Here is a 14,838-nt window from a genome sequence, read left to right as displayed (position 1 = left end):
GGATTTCTTTGAGTCTCAGTTTTTGCATCTGCAATACAAAAATGATGACATCTACCTCATAATATGATTGTGAGGATTTTATGAGTATCTGTAATGTGCTTAATATTATGTCTAAAAGATCTCTTATAGATTCAATAATAGTAAAATAACTAATGTTTATGACTTTTTATTATAATGGCTCAATAAACAGTATCTAGTATCATAACTTTATATGTGTGGAAAATACTTGTCAAATATCTTGTTAGTAGATACACACTGTGATATTATTTTATGTAAATATAAAAATAATAAATATAATGATAAAGTCTAGTTATGGCAAACTTAGAGTAATAATTTATTCCTATGGAGAGACTGGAGAGGAAGAAATGTTTTGCTCCAGTATGACAGGGAGCCACCCCAAGATGGAATGAATCAACTCTTGGAATCCAGGCATTCTCTGGAACACTTTTAAATATAGGCAATGACCAGTTGGTGGGAACCTTGTAGAAGACATTTAAACATAAATGAGCTCCTAGCTCTCCTCCAACTCTGAGAGTCAATACTTTATTCTCATTTTCACTAATCCCCTGATATCAACAATTGTTTCCCCATCATTCATAAACAGAACAGAAGATTGAAAAAACTTCACCACCTAAACCTTCCTTTAGAATATTTGCAAAAAGAACTTGGCTCAATTTTGTGTTAGTTGGTGGAGAATAGAATCTCTTGAGCTCCTTGAATGTCAGGTATAACATGATCTGTTTCCTTTCTGTTGAAAATGGGTTGTGTTTACTTCCTTTTCTATGCTGAGGTTTCTCAACCTTCGATAAGAGGATGAAATATGGTTCTACTGCTAAGGAAATGAAGCAAAAACACCCACACAATAATCATTCTTCTCTTTCTATCCTGGCTGAAATAAGCCAAGAGACAAACAGCAAAATATCAAGCTGAAAATCTTTCAAGGATAGCAACCTTGGGGACTGTGTTATCCCTCCTCATTTTGCCACAGACAAAATAGCTGATGTAATAATAATTTGCAGTTAGATTAAGAAGTGCAGAGATGCATCAAAATATTAACACAAAGCTAATTAACTTTTAGGAGCTTTATGGTTTCAGAGGAAGGTATAATTTTCATTTTCATCATAAGCAAAAAAATTAGTTATTGTTTTGGCTAAGTTATTCCAGTATTTCTTTTTATGCCCCTTATTAGAACAAATGTTTTTAGAGCATCTTAGTTTCTGTTCATTGAATTATTTTCAGTAATCCAAAAGGATAGCTGTAGCTCTGATCCTCAAGACCTTACAACTGGTCTAGTGTTTAGGAATGAAGACATTTTAAGCATACGATTTAGGTTTTAATCTTGAAATGCTGCATACTCTCTGTGTAACCTTGCATAATGTCCTTTACTTCTCTGAGCTTCAGTTTTCTCATCTTCAACATGGGGATAATAATACCTACTTAATAGAGTTGACACAGGATTAAGGGAGGTAGTGTATGTAAAGATAAGACAGTATATGAAATCTAAAATGGCCTTTGGGTACTGTTCATCTTTCAGTGGGCAAATTACTTCAACTCCTGGTAATTATACCAGCTACACAAGGTTATTGGGAATTAAGTAATATATGTAATATATGTACAGTGCCTCGAGCATGGTATATACTCCATAAAGGCTATTATTATTGTCATTGTTATTATAATTATCATTACCACTGCTATTGGAGTTTCTGAGAAGTAAATTGTCCAAAATGATCAAGAAGTAGCACTTGACTCATGTAAATCAATGAAGTTCGTACACTCACACACACCATGCACAAAAATAAACTGAAAATGGCTTAAAGACTTACCTATAAGACATGACACCATAAAACTCCTAGAAGGGAACATATGCAAAACATTATCTGACATAAATTGTACCAGTGTTTTCTTAGGTTAGTCTCCTAAGGCAATAAAAATAAAAGCAAAATTAAAATGGGCCTAATCAAGTTTTGCACAGCAAATAAAACCATAAACAAAACAAAAAGACAGCTTACAGACTGGGAGAGAATATTTGCAAACAATGTGACCTTCATGAGCTTAATTTCCAAAATATACAAATAGCTCATACAACTCACTATCAAGAAAACAAACAACTGAATCAAAAAGTGGGCAGAAGACCTAAACAGACATTTCTTCAAAGAAGACATACAGCTGGCCATTAGGCACATGATAATATACTCTACATCTACTACTAATTATTAGAGAAATGTGAATCGAAACAATAGTGAGGTGCCATCTCACACCAGTCAGAATGGCCATCATCAAAAAGTCTACACATAAGAAATGCTGGAGGGATTTGTGGAGAAAAGGGAAACTTCTTATAAGCTATTGGTGGGAATGTAAATTGATGCAGCCACTATGGAGAACAGTATGGGGGTTCTTTAAAACACTAGAAGTAGAGCTGCCCTATGATCCAGCAATCCCACTTCAGTGCATATATTTGGAGAAAACCATAACTTGAAAATATACATGCATCCCAATGTTCATAGCAGAACTGTTTACAATAGCCAAGACATGGAAGCAACCCAAATGCCTACTGACAGAAGAATGGGTAAAGAAGATTTGATATATACATATATAGACAATGGAATAGTACTCAACCATAAGTAATATTTTTATGAATGAAATAATGCTATTCGCATCAACATGGATGGAACTATAGATGATCATACTAAGTGAGGTAATTCAGACAGAGAAAGTCAATTGCCATATGACATCATTTATATGTGTAATCTAAAATACGATATAAATGAACTTATTCACAAAACAGAAACAGACTCACAGGCAGAAAAAAAACAAGGAGAAAAGGGGGTAGGGGAGGGATAAATTAGGAGTTTGGAATTAGCAGATACAAACTACTATATTTAAAATAGATAAACAACAAGATCCTACCCTATAACAGAACTATATTCAATATCCTCTAATAAACCATAATAGAAAAGAATATGAAAATATATATAACTGAATCACTTAGCTGTATAACAGGAACTAATACAACATTGTAAATCTACTCTAATAAAAACTATTTTAACAAAAGAAATAGAGCTTGAAGTTGTTTGTGCAAGGTGAGAAGATTTTGATTTAGGTGGAAAGCAGAATACGGGAAAAATTGAGTAAAAACCCATAAGTATAAATGGATATAGCTGTTTTTAGAAGTAGCTAGATTAGAGAAGTCAGAATGTCTTGGTGGGAAGCAATGTTAAATCCTTACTTTTAGACTTGATTCTAGAGGTTTAATTACTAGATACTGACTCTAGGTTTGGTTTTACATATTTTTTTCTGCTTAAGAACCATCCCTAATTGAATTAAACACTCAGTCTTAATTCTCATGCTCAGAAGAGAATTTGACCGGTTGGCCCAGCCTGGGCCATGTGTCCGTCCGTGAGCTAAACATCTGTAGCTGGGGATTTGAGTCATGGGGGGATATTAAGTTGAACATTAAAAAGTAAGGCAATGATTAGCAAAAGAGACATCATTTTGCTTACATACCTGGGTTAGAGCTGAGGCAGACCAGCATGAGCTCTGAGCAACTTGGGTAGAGACTTTGTCTTACTCATCATGGTCTCCAGTGTTTATCACATAGTAGACACTCAAACAAATGTTTACTACATTGAAGAAACACTCAAAAAAAAAAAAAAAGAATGTAGGAGTTCTCTCATGGTTCAGCACTCAGCAGGTCAAGGGTTTGATGTTGTTGTTGCAGTGGTTCGTGTTGCTGCTGTGGCACAGGTTTGATCCCTGGCCCAGGAACTTCCACATGCCAAAGGCAGAGCCAGAAAAAAAAGAAACATATTTAGAAATTCTCCATATCCTTACTCAACTTTACAGCATAGGTACACACGATGAAACTCTGCATTGGCATCACACTCAAAATAATGTTACTTAAACTGCTTGAATGAATAAGAAAGCCCTATATTGGATTCCAGATATAAATGATATCAAATGGTATTTTGCTTTCTCTTTCTGACTTACTTCATCCAGTATGAGAGTCTCTAGTTCCATCCATTGGAATGGATTAGCAATGAGATCCTGCTGTGTAGCACTGGGAACTATGTCTAGTCGCTTATGATGGAGCATGATAATGTGAGAAAAAAGAATGTATACAGGTATGTGTAACTGAGTCACCATGCTGTACAGTAGAAAAAAAATAATGTATTGGGGAAACAAAAAAAAAAAAAAAAAAGAAGAAGAAGAAAGCCCATGCCAAGTTCACAAGTGCTTTACAATTACTTTCTTCAAAGGATTTTGGAAGTTCCAACTTTCAAATTCTCTGTGGAATATATTCCTAAAAGTGTATCCACAGTTAAGATTCTATATATTTGCATTAAGGCTTAAGAAGAGTCTCATTTGCTTAAGCATAACACCATTTAGTTTGATAATTTCTTAATCCATAAAGTTTTTACTCTCTGGCAATTTGCCTATGATAGAAATAGTTTATGAACTGGTTAAGAAAAGTCCATTTAGAAGATCAAATACCAGATGTCCAGATAATCAGATATGATGTGTAAAAAAAATGATAAATAAATATTTTTATTTATAAAAACTTTTCCTATTTTGCTTTAATAACTCCTTTTTCAAATATATTCTGAATTAAAAGCAAGCATATTTTAAATGGTTTAATTTTACTTTTTTTTTCTCTCAATTCTTTATGTCACTTGTTATTCTCCTTTCCCTAATTATATGTCTATGATGGTATCCCCCTTCTGTAATGAAGCATATTTTCAGAGGCCTTTTGAATGATAGAAGTATGAAAATTTCAAAGGACTTCATTAAATTCAGCAAACGGCAGGGGAAAAATATGAGCCATGATCCTCAAAGCCCAATTGGTTTCATGTATTCTAAATTTAATTCACATCCCATGACTTCATCACTTTTTACTCATTTAAAAGTATCCTATTCATAGACTCAATCATCTTATTAAGATCTGGAAAACATTTTTCATACTTTAGCTCTGCTACTGAAATATTCTTTTTCTTTTTCCTATAAAAACTGGCACCATCTCAGTCCTAAAAAGGAAAATTCATCTCTAAAGAAGATTTCAGTGGCAAATTTGAGCACTTTTAGTGTTACCAATATTTTAAACTTTTTTCATTTATTTATTTATTTTTCATTTTTCATTCTTTGGAAGTTCCCAGGCTAGGGAGCTTCAGCTGCCAGACTATACCACAGCCACAGCAATGTCAGATCCAAGCCACATCTGCAACTTACACCACAGCTCAAGGCAATGCCAGGTCCCTAACCCACTGAATGGGGCCGGGGATTGAACCCGTGTCCTCATGGATACTAGTCGAACTCGTAAACCTCTGAGCCACAATAGGAACTCCAAACTTTTTTTCATTCAACTTTTATTCTGAATCATTTAAGGCCTCATATTACTAAGTAGAACAACAGTAGAACATGCTTTTTCCAATATACATTTATTTGTAGGGCCTTGAGATATTATACATACATGGAAACCCTTAATTCAATGTTTTTTGGCCAGGCTGTCACTCTCTGCCCTTGTTCCTGATGGTCTTTGGTGAGTGACTTAATTGAAAGTCTGCCCTCATATGTTCTCTACACTTCGAGCACACTGATAGGAGTGCTCCAGAATGAACCAAATGTACTATCTTATGGCAAGACTGTAACTTTTTCCATCTCTTCATAGCTTTACAGAGATAAAGCAACCAATATTTTGAGTGGCCTTCTGCACTTACAGTTGCCATCTGCTGTGGCCTAAAATTACCATCTAAGTTCTTGCCATGTGAGAATCTGCAGGGAACCCCTTGATCTGTCAACCAAGCATGAGCAGTTACACAAATAAAGCACAATTTCAAAGGCAGACAAGCTAGTAGAATCAGGCTCCATTTGCCCAGTCTTTTACCATGTTATAAAACTAAACTGTTCCTGTCTACTGCTCACAGACAGAGACCTTTTTAAAATTCTAGCAAACTTGATCCCAGGCACTTGCCAGCAAAGTCTTAGTCTTGTTAACTGATACTGGTAATGAAGTGCATCTGAAACCAAGCTTCTTATGAACAATAGGTATCTCCATTTTCAGATCAAGTTCTTTCATTTTTTTAGATTTTTTTTAATGATTATAATTATGATATGTCTAACATGGAAAGTTTGGAAAATACATAAAATAGGAAAGGAAGTAACATTTCTCAAAAAAAGATGACTAGTGTTAATCTTTTACCATTTTTCCTTCAAACTTGAGATTTTACTCTGTACATAATTTTTATAGCATTATATCATAAACATATTCATTTAAAGGAATATTTTAAAGTATTATTTTAATGAATGCATATTAGCCCATTATCTGAATACACTGTAATTATATTAGTATGCTACTTAATTTATTCATTCACTCAGTATTGGACATTGTACATTTAGGTTTCCAATTATTCAGAATGATAAATAACCCTGTCAAAATATTCATTGGTCTAATTATTTCCCTAGGATAGGTATCCATGTTCATCTTTTAAGTTCTTAACTAACAGTCTCTGAAATTGCTTTCCAAGAAAGCTGTAAAACTCCCACCTATATGCTAATTTTATAGGTGAAAAATTATATCTTACTATTCCACTTCCTTTTAATTAAAACTTGGCTAGTATACAGACCATTCTGGATTCAAGTCAAGAAGAAGACAGTAGAAGGAGTGGTTACTTTGACTCTCATCCTGGTCCAGCCATGCGGAAAGAACAATGTCCAAGGCTTCCACTGACATCTTCTCTGGATTCTTGCTTGGCAGCCAAGGAGTTGTAGAGAAAGACCTCTCTGTAAGAAGACCTCTTGTAATAAAACCACAATTCACATTTTATTAGCACTCTTCAGTTTTTTGGTCCCTTCATATCAAATGTCAAACAACCCTCCCAAGGATGGTGTTCTTATGGATGAGATACATGGCTCCCTATGTTCCTGGGTTGCTAGGCTCCTCCATTTCCCCTAGCCTCTCTGACCATGGAAGTATTCTAGGCTGGAGGTGATAGATTAGTAGCTTGATTCTAACTCCAAATATAATACTCTTTCTATTATTCTTTCTGTTTTGCCATAGTCTAATCCTATTACAAAGGCAGGTGTACTGAAAAGAACAAAATATTGTTAGAGTGTGGGCAGTGAAACTGATAATGCCAAATCTTTAAGCCGCCCCCCACCCCGCCCCGTCTCTTTTAGTACATCCCTCTCTCAGGCAACAGACTCTTAACATTTTCTTCAGAAAAATCCTGGGTCAGTGGCCTCCTCAGGGACAAAGTTTAGCCGATATATCCAGAGCACCAACTCAGAACCCAGTGACATTGAAGGCAAGGTGGGCAAAAAGGGAGGCACATCCCAAGTTGAGGACCTCATAAAGAGGGCACAGTAGAGGCCAGGTTGAGCTGACATAAAAGAAAATGAATCATGGTGTTTATAAGTTTTGGGAGGCATGGTGCACATAATGGGGACTCGTTATCTCAAATTATGAATAAATTAGACATTGTATCATAGACTTTAGGAGTTCCCGTCACGGCTCAGTGGTCAACGAACCCAACTAGCATCCATGAGGACGCGGGTTTGATCCCTGACCTCGCTCAGTGGGTTAAGGATCCGGTGTTTCAGTCAGCTGTGGTGTAGGTTGCAGATGAGGCTCCGATCTGGCATTGCTGTGGCTGTGGAGTAGGCTGGCAGCTGTAGCTCTGATTTGACCCCTGGCCTGGGAACCTCCATATGCCACTCGTGTGGCCCTAAAAAGACAAAAAAAAAAAAAAAGACTTTAAACCCAACATGACCTATCTTGCCATGGCTAAACTGGCTTAATTTCACCTGTGACTGGGCTGCCATTTGTGGTTGGATCCATCAGTAAGGGGTTCTGACCCTTTTTTTTTTTTGTGCATGAGCCCCTTTGACATATGATGATGTCTATGAAATGCACCCTCTTCTCAGAATAATGTTTATTTATTTATTTTTTCTACTGTACAGCATAGTGACCCAGTTACACACACATGTAAACATACTTTTTTCTCACATTACATGTTCCATCATGACTATTCAGAATTTGCAGTGCTACACAGCAGGATCCCATTGCTAATCCATCCCGAAGGCTACATTCTGCATCTATCTACCTCAAGCTCCCACACCAACCCACTCCCTCCCCTTCCCCCTTAGCAACCACAAGTCTATTCTCCAAGTCCATAATTTTCTTTTCTGCGGAAAGGTTCCTTTGTGCCATATATTTGATTCCAGATATAAGTGGTATCATATGGTATTTGTCTTTCGCTTTCTGACTTACTTCACTCAGGATGAGAGTCTCTGGTTCCATCCATGTTGCTGCAAATGGCATTATTTTGTTCTCTTTTATGGCTGAGTAGTATTCCATTGTGTATATATACCACATCTTCCTGATCCAATCATCTGTCAGTGGACATTTGGGTTGATTCCATGTCTTGGCTATTGTGAATAGTGCTGCAATGAACATGCAGGTGCATGTGTCTCTTTTAAGTAGAGTTTTGTCCGGATATATGCCCAAGAGTGGGATTGCTGGGTCGTATGGTAGTTCTATGTATAGTTTTCCAAGGTACCTCCATACTGTTCTCCGTAGTGGTTGGACCAGCTTACATTCCCACCAACAGTGCAGGAGGGTTCCCTTTTCTCCACACCCCCTCCAGCATTTGTTATTTGTGGACTTATTAATGGTGGCCATTCTGACTGGTGGGAGGTGGTATCTCACGGTAGTTTTCATTTGCATTTCTCTAATAATCAGGGATGTTGAGCATTGTTTCATGTGCTTGTTGGCCATCTGTATATCTTCCTTGGAGAAATGTCTCTTCAGGTCTTTTGCCCGTTTTCCCATTGGATTGTTGGTTTTTTTTTTGTTGAGTTATATAAGTTGTTTGTATGTTTCAGAGATTAGGCCCTTGTCAGTTGCAACATTTGAAACTATTTTCTCCCATCCTGTAAGTTGTCTTTTTGGTTTCCTTTGGCATGCCAAAGCTTGTCAGTTTGATTAGGTCCCATTGGTTTATTTTTGGTCTTATTTCTGTTGTTTTGGGAGACTGCATTGTCATAATTTCAGTGTTAGACATAAGCATAAACAATATTTGAGACCTCTGGAAAAACTGTAGTGTTATGTGAAAATATCTGTGATTAGTGTTGACGATTAAGTCACAGTACAGCTAATGCTAGTGTGGTTCATTGCCTATGTTCATATTTGAAGGAAATTCTAAATTTTATTTAAATGATTATGAAAATAAAGAAAATGTAGATGTGATTTTTGCTCCATTTATATTCACAAAACTCCTGAATTTTATCCATAAATCTCAAGTTGTTAGTACAGATATTATCTCAATCTTGTAGTAGCTTGTAGGTGGATATAAAAGCTCCTGTTATTGGTTGAGTTTATGTCTCCTTCAAATTCATATATTGGCATTCTCATCTGAAGTAACTCGGAATGTGACTATGTTTGGGGATAGGTCCTTTAAAGAGATAGTTAAGGGAAAAAGAAATCATGTGGGTGAGCCATAATCCAATGTAATTGTTGTCCTTATAAAAAATGGAACCCTCCTGCACTGTTGGTGGGAATGTAAACTGGTACAGCCACTATGGGGAACAGTTTGGAGATACCTTAGAAACCTATGCATAGAACTTCCATATGACCCCACAATCCCACTCTTGGGCACATATCCGGACAAAACTCTACTTAGAAGAGACACATGCACCCGCATGTTCATTGCAGCACTATTCACAATAGCCAGGACATGGAAACAACCCAAATGTCCACTGACAGATGATTGGATCAGGAAGACGTGGTATATATACACAATGAAATACTACTCAACCATAAAAGAGAACAAAATAATGCCATTTGCAGCAACATGAATGGAACTAGAGACTCTCATACTAAGTGAAATGAGTCAGAACGACAAATACCATATGATATCACTTATAACTGGAATCTAATATCCAGCACAAGTGAACATCTCCACAGAAAAGAAAATCATGGACTTGGAGAATAGACTTGTGGCTGCCTGATGGGAGAAGGAGGGAGTGGGAGGGATGGGGAGCTTGGGCTTATCAGACACAACTTGGAATAGATTTACAAGGAGATCTGAGCAGCAGTGAGAACTATGTCTAGATACTCATACTGCAACAGAACAAAGGGTGGAGAAAAAATGTATACATGTAAGAGTAACTTGATCCCCATGCTGTACAGCAGGAAAAATAAATAAAAATAATAAAAAATAAAATAAGAAAATGATTAGAACACATGCACTCATAGAGAAAAAAATCATGTAAAGACACAGGGAAAAGACAGCCATCTACAAGCCAAGGCGAAATCTTAGAAGAAACAGACCCCGCTGATGCCTTGATCTCAGAGTTGTAGCCTCCAGAACTGTGAGAAAACAGCTTTCTGTCGTCAAACCACAGAAACTGGTACTTTTTTATGGTAGCCCAAGGAGACTAGTACAGCCCATGAGCCAGTCCCCCAAGAGTAAAACCACATCATTCTCCCAGGTAAGGAGGGGATATAGACCACAGAGTTTCAGGATGGGGGAGTGCATGTGTCAAGACAGAGCAAGAGAGGCAAGAGAGGAAGTATAGCTCAACATAGCTGAAGCATGGAATGAGAAAGCATCCAGATTAAGAAATATCTTGATAGACTGAAAGATAACATTTTTTTTCTTTTTTTGGCCATCCCATGGCATTTGTAGTTCCCAGGCCAGGGATAAGATCTGGGTGGCAGTTGTGACCTATGCCACAGCTGTGACCTAAGCTACAGCTGTGGAAACACCTGATTCTTAACCCACTGTGCCAGGCCAGGGATCAAACTTGCATCTCGGCACTCCCAAGATGCTGCTGATCCCTTTGTGCTACAGCGGGAACTCCTTAAAGAACATTTAACAGTGGCAGTGATGCTGAAGTTAGGACTTTGTAAAGCACTTTATGGCATTCCAAACTTTTACACACATTAACTTTCCCACTCTAGGTTAACTGTGTGAAGTATGTAGTATAAGCAATTGTTACTATACAGATGAGGAAATTGAGGTTCTCTAAAGTTAGGTTCCAATGTGCAGAAAAAAGATTCCATAATTATAGGGTGAAGGAGAATTGGATCAATATTAATAGAAGTTGCTATAAAGTAAAAGTTAGTTTTTATGAAAAAAAACTAAAATAGCTAACCACAAACTCTCAGTAAGAAATGAACTCTAAGATAGTTATCCCAATTTAGGTTGCATTAATGGCAGTATAATGTCTAGACCTATACTGTCCAAAATGGTAGACACTAACATTATGTGGCTAATTAAATAGAAATTAAATAAGTTAAACATTCAGTTCCTCAGAAACATGAGCCACATTTCAAGCGCTCAATAGCTACACATAGCTGGCGGCTATCATATTCGACAGTGCAGATGTGGAATATTTTCTCATCATAGAAAGTTCTATTGGACAGCACTGGTCTAGATAGTCTAGATTGAAGTAATAATCCAGTAAGTAGTCAGATAATGTTTGGCATAATGTATTCTGTGTCATGTGACATGGTAACTAAGTGCCATGTATCACAAAGACAAGATCAAAGACTCTGAAAAGCTTGAACATGTCATATAACGAGTAGTTTCAAGTAATTGGAAGGCTCAACCTGGAGAAAAGATGACAAAGTGAAAATATATTATCTTCACCTATGATTTTTTTAAAGATACAATTTATTGGTCTTCTACTATGAGGAACTGAATCTGTTGCTAGTGCGTAATATATAATATATGTAATTGTCTCAACAACTTGGCAAGATGGTCTTTTCACTCCATTTTGTATATGAGAAAAATAAGGTGAATTAGTTAGTAAAAGAGATAGGACTTGAACCCAAAGCTATTCCACTAAATGCTGTTTTCTACTATCACATCCTATGGAAAAACAATTTAACTTATTCCATGATGTTTTGGAGAATGAAACTGTAACCAATGGTATAAGTTAAAGGAAGCCTGATTTTTCTTAAATTTTTATTGTGGTATAGGTGATTTATAATGTTATATTAGCTTTAGGTTTACAGCAAAGTGAATCAGTTATACATATATCTATTCTTTTCTTCCATATTACAGAACATTGAGTGGACCTCCCTGTGCTATAGAGTGGGTTCCTCTTAGTTACAAGAAGGCCGATTTTAGTTAATCTAAGGAAGAACTTTATAACAATAATGGTAATTCAACAACGAATTTGGGAACCTTAGGTCAGGGTCTCTGGAAGTACCATAAGCTGTTGGCAAGAGAGTTTTGTATCTAGTTTGAGGGTTGGACCAGATGACCCTAAGATTCCTTCCAACTCTGAAAGTTTTTATAATAGTTTAATAATGTTACATAATGAGACTTATAATCATATAATGCCACATAGCACCCTCCAAATGGCAATGAGTAATAGATTTTTTGCCAATTAAAACCTATGTTTTGGGAGTTCCTGTCATGGCTCAGAGGTTAACAAATCCAACTAGGAACCATGAGGTTGCAGGTTCGGTCCCTGCCCTTGCTCAGTGGGTTAACGATCCGGCATTGCCGTGAGCTGTGGTGTAGGTTGCAGACGCGGCTCGGATCCTGCGTTGCTGTGGCTCTGTTGTAGGCCAGTGGCTACAGTTCCAATTGGACCCCTAGCCTGGGAACCCCCATATACCACGGGTGCAGGCCTAGAAAAGGCAAAAAGACAAAACAAAAACAAACAAACAAACAAAAAAACCCTATGTTTTATGGCCACCCCTGCAGCATATGGAAGTTTCCAGGCCAGGAATTGAATCCAAGACACAGCCGTGATCTACAATGCAGCTGTGGCAATGCCAGCTCTTTTAACCCACTGCACCAGACTGGGGATCAAACCTGTGCCTCTGTAGCAACCTGAGCTGTTGCAGTCAGATTCTTAACCCACTGCACCACAGTGGGAACTCCTAAAAACTATTTTGAAAGTAAAAGAAAGAAGATTGATTTGTACTTTTTATCTAAAATGTTATCCATTTATCCCCATAGAACATAGTATGAATCTGGATACATTTAAACATATTTTTTAGATCACTGAAAATAAAAGGTGAAAAATGAAGTGGAAACATCAAGGAAACTTAGGTTCACATAAATTATCTGAGGGAAATACTAAAAATTTTGAGGACAAGTAAGGAATAAGAAAAGAATAGTTTTAACATATTTCAACAAGTAGAGATTCCAGATTCTGCAACAGTACAATATAACTGGAATTCAAGAATAGCTCTATAGATGTCAAACTTCTCCCACACATTTCTTTCTCTCTCAGAGGTCTGTCAGAGTATCCCTATGTTGCTTTTATTTTTTAGTAAACTTCATATTAAAGTATAATTACATATAGAAATGTGCACAAATCACAAAGCCATAAATATACAGTTGAATGAATTTTCACAGAATACACACAGGCATGATATTACCTGTACTACAGAATGTCCCTCCATGCTCACTTCCAGTTAAAATCCCTTCCCCCCATATGGCTTAGTTTCTAAACTATATACATAGAATCACACAGTTTGTCCTCTTCTTCCTCTAGCATCTTTCATTTAATAACTGCTTTTTCTGTAGCCCATAAATTTTGTATGGTTGTGTTTTCATTGTCATTTGCCTCAAGGTATTTTTTAATTTCTTTTTTGATATCATCATTGACCCATTGACTTTATAGTAGCATGGTGTTTAGTTTCCATGTAATTTTTTTCTCATTTGTTTTTCTGTGGTTGATTTCTTTCTTTCTTTTTTTTTTTTTTTTTTTTTTTTTGCTATTTCTTGGGCCACTCCCGCGGCATATGGAGGTTCCCAGGCTAGGGGTCGAATTGGAGCTGTAGCCCCTGGCCTACACCAGAGCCACAGCAACGCAGGATCCGAGCCACGTCTGCAACCTACACCACAGCTCACGGCAACGCCGGATCCTTAACCCACTGAGCAAGGGCAGGGACCGGACCCTCAACCTCATGGTTCCTAGTCGGATTCGTTAACCACTGCGCCACGACGGGAACTCCTGTGGTTGATTTCTATTTGCATGCCATTGTTGTCAGAAAAGATGCTTAGAATAATTTCTATACTCTTAAATTTGTTGAGGCTTGTTTGGTGCCCTGGTATGTGGTCAATCCTTTGTTCCATGTGCACTTGAAAAAATGTGTATTCTGCTTTTTTTTTTTTTTGGATGTAATAATGTCCTGAAGATATAAATTAAGTCTAACCTATTTTATCATTTAGGATCTTTGTTGCCTCATTGATTTTCTGTCTTGAATATCTGTCCATTGATGTGAGTGGGGTGTTAAAGTCTCCTACTATTATTGTATTCCTGTCAATTTCTTCCTTTATGTCTGTAGAATTTGTTTTACATATTTACGTGCTCCTGTATGGGGTGCATATATGTTGATGAGTGTAATATCCTCTCCTTGTATTGATTCTTTTATTATTATATAGTGTCCTTCTTTTTCTTTCTTTATAGACTTTGTTTTAAAGTCTATTTTGTCTCATATGAGAATTGCAGTCCCCACTTTCTTGTCATTTCCATTTGCATGAAATATCTTTTCCATCCTCTTACGTTCAATCTATGTGTGTCCTTTGCCCTAAGGTCAGTCTCTTGTAGGCAGCATATTGTAGGCTCTTTTTTTTTTTAATCCAATCTATGACTTTGTGTCTTTTGATTGAAGTATTCAGTCCATTAACATTTAAGGTCATTATTGATAGATATGTAGTTATTGCCATTTTAAACTTTGTTTTCCCTAAAGAAATTTTATATTTCTTCTTTTTCCCATTCTTTTTTTCTTTTTCCTTTTGTGGTTTGATTATTTTCTTTTGTATTATGCTTATGTTCTCTTCTCTTTGGTTTTTGGTGAATCTATTGTATGTT

This window comes from Sus scrofa, chromosome X, assembly GCF_000003025.6.
Source record: "Sus scrofa isolate TJ Tabasco breed Duroc chromosome X, Sscrofa11.1, whole genome shotgun sequence".
Lineage (NCBI taxonomy): Eukaryota > Metazoa > Chordata > Mammalia > Artiodactyla > Suidae > Sus > Sus scrofa.
This window is presented reverse-complemented; position numbering follows the sequence as displayed.